Source organism: Amblyomma maculatum, chromosome 7 (assembly GCF_055883805.1).
Source record: "Amblyomma maculatum isolate TAMU_Amacu chromosome 7, ASM5588380v1, whole genome shotgun sequence".
NCBI classification, from domain to species: domain Eukaryota; kingdom Metazoa; phylum Arthropoda; class Arachnida; order Ixodida; family Ixodidae; genus Amblyomma; species Amblyomma maculatum.
Genome location: NC_139350.1, coordinates 26774899 through 26782075, shown reverse-complemented (window position 1 = coordinate 26782075; position 7177 = coordinate 26774899). Strand labels below are relative to the sequence as shown.

The 7177-nt window shown below is 46.0% G+C and overlaps 1 pseudogene; it reads right to left on the bottom strand.

Annotated features, from left to right (window-relative positions):
* Nucleotides 1-582: 582 nt before the first annotated feature.
* On the bottom strand, nucleotides 583-6588 carry LOC146182852 (chromobox protein homolog 3-like; annotated as a pseudogene).
* Nucleotides 6589-7177: the final 589 nt, after the last annotated feature.

Here is a 7177-nt window from a genome sequence, read left to right as displayed (position 1 = left end):
AATAATAATAATAATAATAATAATAAATAATAAGCAAGTTGTGATATGAACCGCAAGCAGATGACAATAAATCCAAATGTTACCAATAATAAAAAAATGCATAATAGAACAGGCGTGCCTATCCATATATTATGATGCTGCCCACAGCCGGCAGTTATTTTGACAGCTGACAGGTCAAGGCATGCCTCAAAATGACGAGACTGTAGTGATTTTTTTTGCCCCCAACAAATGCAGGTGAAACCCTTTTTATTTCCTGTTATTTTTTACATGAATAGAAACCCGTGAAACTAACACAAAGCAATAAGGAAAAAATTAGTTGTCGATGTACTCTGAAAGGGTTAACTCTCGAAAGCAGGATATTGCGCCCCCGTTTGAGCTTATTTAGTTGTAGCACATTCTTGACGTTCATGCACTTTCGATGACTAAAACCATTCACGCTCGCATGATGCCGTGTTGGCAATAAAAAAAAAATTCGGCTGCGCAAAGTAACAATTCAGCTGTGGAAGGGGGGTATTTGATTTTATTTATATCGCCTCGCGTTTGCTAAGCCTTGGCTGAGTTCTGGGGCTCTTAAACGCAGGTTCAGGTCTCCCATGCCCGCCTCTCTTCATAAAACCGTATCACTACCTGCGGGCAACGGATGTTGGCCTCACGGGCAGGAACAATGTCCACATAAGGACAATTTTTCCACTTGATGAAAAACATGAGGGCCCCCGAAGAAACCGTCGCCCCTATGATACGCTCCGGGTCCAGGCCCCTTTCGAAGCCACGTAGCTTAACACATTCGCGGGTATTCTTCTTGCCTTTTGGTTCATTCCCGCCGTCGGCCATCGTTTGCTTGGCGCTGCTTTTTTTGTGCTAGTCAAAGTTCTCCTCCTCCCAGAAGGTTTCACAGCCACCGTAACCGTCCCACTTGAGCAGAAACTCAACCTTGCCTTGCCTCACGCGCCGGTCGAGAATCTTCTTGACGATGAATTCGTCAGGGTCGAAAGGCGTTTCGTTCTTGTGTATGCGCTTTTTGTTCGTCCTGTTGCTGCAGCGTTAACAGCGTAAGAAAGCATGTGCCACAGAGTTTTGTGTCAATGTTGCCAGATGGCGGGAAAAATGTCGCCAAAGGTAGCCATTTTTCATTTAAATTTTGCCAAAAATATCGGCATACTATGAACACTATAAACGTAAGGTTATAGCAGTTGTTAACCATGAAACGATTGTACGCGCTGTGTGTAGTACTCCACTGCACAATTTCAAATATAAAAATATCATTTTTTGATTTTTTTAATATAGGTAGCGCCATCTTCCAGTCAAAAGCCTCAAACCAGGTGGTAAGAGGCCAAGAGTAAGTCGCTGGCGGCGAGAGTAACACACCACTCAATGTTGCCCATTCCGTCTTGACTGCCCTGAAGTGCTGAAGCACGGCCGCTCAATGGAGCAATGGAGGCGCACTTGGGTGCGGCCCGTCGCGTCGCCCAGAAGAGCCGTATTGCGCCTAGTTCTCATCGCCGCCGCTGCGGCGCCACCGCTCCGGGACGAGTCCAGGCGGAGAGCTGCACGCAGCGGCCGTGGCTGTGCTTTCGTTTCGGCGTCCGCGTGGTCGGCGCTTGCTCAATTTAGAATTATAAGCGCCGTTTCACACATTATGTGATGCTATGTGCAAGTTTGCTATTGATAAGGTGATATAGGCAAGTCATCATCAATAGGCTTTTCCAAGTCATTCGTGGTCTTCCGTTTACAACGAGAACGAGGCAGTCGTGTGCTTCGCTGAGTGCACACCCATTTAGTTGCGTTTCAACCACTGTAATAACGTATTAGGTATTGCAATCTTGAAATCGGGACATGGTCTGGGGCCATTTATTCAGCGCGCACTTTTCTGAAAACTTACAATTCAGGACGTAGCGTTCAACATTATTATTGTTCAGCCTGTTCCTCCCTTTTCACTGGAAATAATATTCAAGTGGGTACCATCACCACAACATACTAGCTAACACAAACTGTTGCAAAAGAAACAACACAAGACAGCCAGTTCAACGACATGCCCGCAGGCTCAGGAAATTTTTTTTCTCGTTTGATTATGAAGCCGCGTGATGCACAGAAGACACGCAAGCTTATTTTACAAGCGAAGAACTTTTCTCGAAAAAGGTTTACGTGCAAGCGTGATTTTTTCCACTGTCTGATTGATGTTGCCTGTCCAGTTGGTCAGCAGTGGTCGCATTAGTTTGGTTAGGTCCTTAGTGTGACTGCGGTCTTCTCTCTTGCAAATCAACTCCAGAAATTGCACAAAATAGAGAAGAAGGGATGAAACTAACATGTGGCATAGCTTGCTGTTTCTTATGACCTGCGGGCACTTCATCACCTTGCTAACAAAGGTGCATGGTGATTTTCAGATACCTTAGGCATCCATCATCAAGAATTTTGATAAGTCCGGGGTTTTGCAAGAATCACAAGGCACAAAGTTAATAAATGGATGGGGGCTAATAAAATAAAATTATTGACACTCTAAAGTAAGCACTAGAAGTTATTTAAACTTTGGTAATATATAAATAATGAAAACACGGGCAGGCACTGAAAACAGCATAAATAAAAATGTTTCATGAGATTCTGTAAAACTATTCGTATACTTTCTCTTCAAATGGACGTGCAAGGTAACCAGCCAAAAATGCAATCGGTGCTAACTGTATGTCAGCTGCTGTTTCACACCACACATGAATGAATCCTAGCTGACTCGAAAACTTTCTCACAGCAGACGTGATATGGCAGTTGGCAAGGTACTTTCATAATCACGAATGCCAAGTTTTATAGCTGCCTATTGTTGATAGGTGCATTTGCAGACTGATGCTGGCAAGATGCCAACCTGCACAAAGCATGGCAAAATGTGCATAATCTCAGTCCATATATTCTTTTTTGCTAGTGGTACCTTCAGTATATTCTCCGAGGTGAAAACTGGAGCCCTTCAGACATCTTATAGTAGCGCGAACAAAAACACAAACAAGACAGGGTACAGGACGAGCGCTACCCGACAACACATCTTACCGAAAACTGGAGCCCTTGCGTCAACTTTGTCGTTCCCGCCTTTGAATTGCCTTAGGCTGCTCAAAAGCGATACTATAGACCCGCTTTCAGAGCCTGCTTTAGGGCGTATCGGAAGCTGAAAACATGATTCGGGTAAATGCAATTCACTAGTAAGGCACACAGAAGACATTGTTGTAAGATACTTGATGTGATCAAGAAGGTCCTTAATTTGCGCCACTATGGATCTGGTTGTCATGTCACTTCGTACGTTTGTTTGGTTAGCCTTTGCTTCGACGTGCCTCCTTGGACCTGAATGTCTTCGATATGGCAAAGTACAACTCTAACCAAGAGAGTCGCTCGTCATCTGACAAATAGAGCGGCTCCTCTTGGTATTTCCATGGCTTCACTTATGCGATGTTGGGCAAGGCATACCATTTTGATATCATCGTCATAAAAGTGATCGTGGCGCAGCTATCTTGAAACACACATGCTTCAGGATGACACGGGGGGTTGTCCAGGAGGAAATGAAGTGTAGCTATAACAAGTGGGGAAAAGAAAGCTATTGACCTGCGCACATTAATTTTTTCAAGGTTGTTTGGCTCAACATGAGCCCGCGTGAGTAACTTACCTTGTAATGTAGGCAGTTCGGGAACACGGAGGGGACAGCTGAAGGAAGCAGGATCTTCAGTTTTATGTTCTTCCTATAATCGTCATCTGTGAAGTGCAGTGAGTATACCAGTGACTTGTCAATCGGCTCCCACCGGCTTCCTTCTCCATCCTAGCCCTCCCGAGATATGTTTTCCAGCCATGCTGCTCGACGTTGTGAATCGCACGGGAACTCATGGTAACCGACCTTTTCTTGCTTTCGTGGTCCACAGCGGCACACAGCAGTTGCCTGGCATGGTGCTGCATACGCTTAGGACGCTGTTGACACAGGCACCGATGACACGCATGCAGAACTATCAGAACCACGCGGTTATGCTGAGTAGTCAAAACGATAACACGCGCCAACCCAGCCAGCGCGCTCCTTCCGCGTCGTCTGCTCGTCCGTGCCCGGCGTGCCGGCGGCGCTTTGTCCTGGAGTGGTGGCGCCCCCGCGGAGAATGACGGTGGAAACTATAACTTCTCCCAATACGCGCTTCCCCAGCCATTGAGGCGCGACGCGACGGGCCGCACCAAGTGCGCCTCCATTGAGCAGCCGTGACTGAAGTCACTGAAGTACAGTGAACTAGAATATTGGATAGTGTGCTCACTCCGCGGCGGCTCTACGGGGAGCGGAGGCCCCGCGTACGTCGACAGGCGTCTGCTTCGCTGCGCCGACACCAGGTGGCATCACAGTAGACTTCACGGTAGGATTTTGCCCCGCCCGTTGCTGTCAGCCAGTTCAATTTGTCACTGCGTTGTGTGCATTTGTGGCTTCGTTGCTGCTTTGTTGTGTACATGTTTTTTAGTGCTTATCGGAGGTCACTTCAAGTGTTTGTTCAGTAAAGGCCAGTTCAGGCTCTTGTTTAAGTTCCCGTCGAAAGTGAGTGTTGACTACACCACGTGCGTCAGTGTATGCGTGTTCTTCCTGGAGATCAGAGCTCTTCGTGCTTTTCTTTCGCACATAATGGGTTAGCGGACATGTGGCCTGTACTAACCGGTGACTTCACTGGGACAGACTGCTAATAATAATAATAATAGCAATCTTTATTTAGTATAGTTAGAACAACATACACATACGGAAGCGCCGAAGCCACAGCCGGGCTTGTGCGCCGACAACCGGCAGCCGCTGCAATCTTCGCGCCACATCAGAACTCCATCAGAGGCAAAAAAGAATACATTTGGCACAACACACTATCAAAAATGCACTGATAACATCAGTACATATTATATGTTTTCTAATGCTTGAACAGCAACTCCCAATGGTTTGCGGGTGGTCAAAGAAAATACGCCGTCCGGTAGTTCATTGAAGATGGCTGGAACATAATAGCATCTTGTTGCTTTACCGTAATGAATGCGGACTCTCGGTTTAAGATAACGAGGAACATGTCTCAACGGTACCGGTTTCGTGTTTATGTGCCTGTGTGCACTGCTCCAAAAATATTTTAGCACTATAATTTGTTTAAAAAGATTGTCAAAAGAAGGCAAACTGGTGTTCTACTCCTAGAGCATGGGCGATTAGTTGCCTGATAGAAAAAGGCATCATGATTTTCAAATTAAACAACAAACATTCAACACATCTAAGTTTCTTACAAATGTGGGTCAACTGGGTATTCCATGTCAGATCACTGTATATGGGTACACCAAGATACGTAACCGACGGGACGCTAGCTATAGGTTGACAAGAACACAGAGAGCAATATGAGGGGTATATATATATAGAGCCTACATTTGGTACATCTTCGTGTGGGTTACGAAAACAGACAAGTCGGGATTTGGTGCTATTCATTTGCATTAAGTTTGAGACAAACCAATCACTAAATTTAAAAACGCTTCCTGAAGGTTAGCCAGGGCACATGAAATCTCAGGATTGCCTGATACTAATAAAGTGTCATCGGCGTAAAGGAATTTAGTGGATGCTTTCACGTGGTCACATATATCATTCACATATAACCGCACAACAAACTTACCGCGTCACTGCAGATAGGCCCAAACCAAAATATGCCGGCCCGTCGCCAAAACCATTGCTATGCGCCTGGATGCAAGGCTGGCTATGTGCATACTAAAGGTGACCCAAAAACAGCCCTGTTCGGCGTTCCCAAAGATGACGCTCTAAGGAAGCAGTGGGAGATCAACCTCCGTCACTCAGACAAGCGGCTGGATAAGAGCTGTGTAGCTGTGCTGTTTGTGAGCTTCATTTCGAACCTCGTTTCATTCTACGGGGCTATGTTCATATTGTGAACGGGGAAGAAGTCCGCATCCCTCGTGGGAAGCCAGCATCATTTCCCGATGCCGCACCGATGCTATTGCCGAATCTGCCGGCCTATCTTTCAAAAAGATACCGAAAGAACGACAACAAAGAAAGAGGAAACCCACTGGTGTTGTAACTCATGGGCCGTCGAAAACTAAAAAGTCTGCTCGATATACCCGTAACAACAGAAGAGTAGGAATCGGCCCTAAACGAACAGACTGAAAGTATTCTTGATATTTTGGAAGTGGTTAGAAATAGACTGCATAAAGAAGTTGGTTGCCCCGTTCAAGCAGAAAGCCGATCTGAAGAAGTAATAAGGTTTTATTTAGTCACCAGACTGCACTTCTATGTGAAAGGGGTTAATTCAAAACAGGCAGAAAAACGAGAACGGGCGAAACACCTAGCTCAAACTAAGCGATTGCTAACGCTGCTGTGAAGTGCTGGAGCAAGTGAAGGAAATAAGCGGCAAAATGCGTGAACATAAATATATGCAGCGGTGACAAATCTGGTCATATGTTTCATAAAGCAGTGACTTTATGTCTCTCCAAATAAGTATGCAGTAGCTGTTAATGCTGTTTGAAAACCTTGCGGTGCACCTCCTATTCTGCGAAAAACGCGAAATGTAAGTAATGCATCTTCCCTTTTACTTTGTCAGGATTACATGCATTTATTCTACCTGTCATCTCCATGTCCCTTTTGTTTTGTGTGCTGCAGCTTGGATGTTTGTGAATAAACAGTTGTTGCTGCCGATACTCCTTCATTCCTCGTGTATCCCTGGCATGAATCCCATGCTATTACTATTGAAGTTAAGCATTATTGGAAAGAGCTGTATAACCCCCGGATATACAGTGCATTATAATTTCTTTCCAGCGAAGCAATGCAGGCACCAGTGACATACACTACGTGAACGTCCCAACGAGCCAAGCGCATTGATTAACGTTGTTTAAACATGTGCACAGTGCAGATGTAAGGTTCAATTCAAGGTCCACTTAGCCATTTCAGCAAAACCCACGCAAATTCGCGGTAATATTTCAATTTGTCGGCGCGGCTACTGCGACGCCGGCCGAGCGCGGCACTGGCTTTTACCCGTGGAGCGCGTGCGCTTCGAGGCACCTACCGTGGAGTAAGCTTTATCGTGGAGACGCGCGCAGCGCCACAGCGCACCGCCGCTCCCCGTCGACACCGGCGGGGACACCTCGAGCGGCGCCTGTGAGCACACTACCCAATATTCTAGTTCACTGTAGTCCAAGCAAAAAAAAAGTGTGTGGCAAAAGTAGG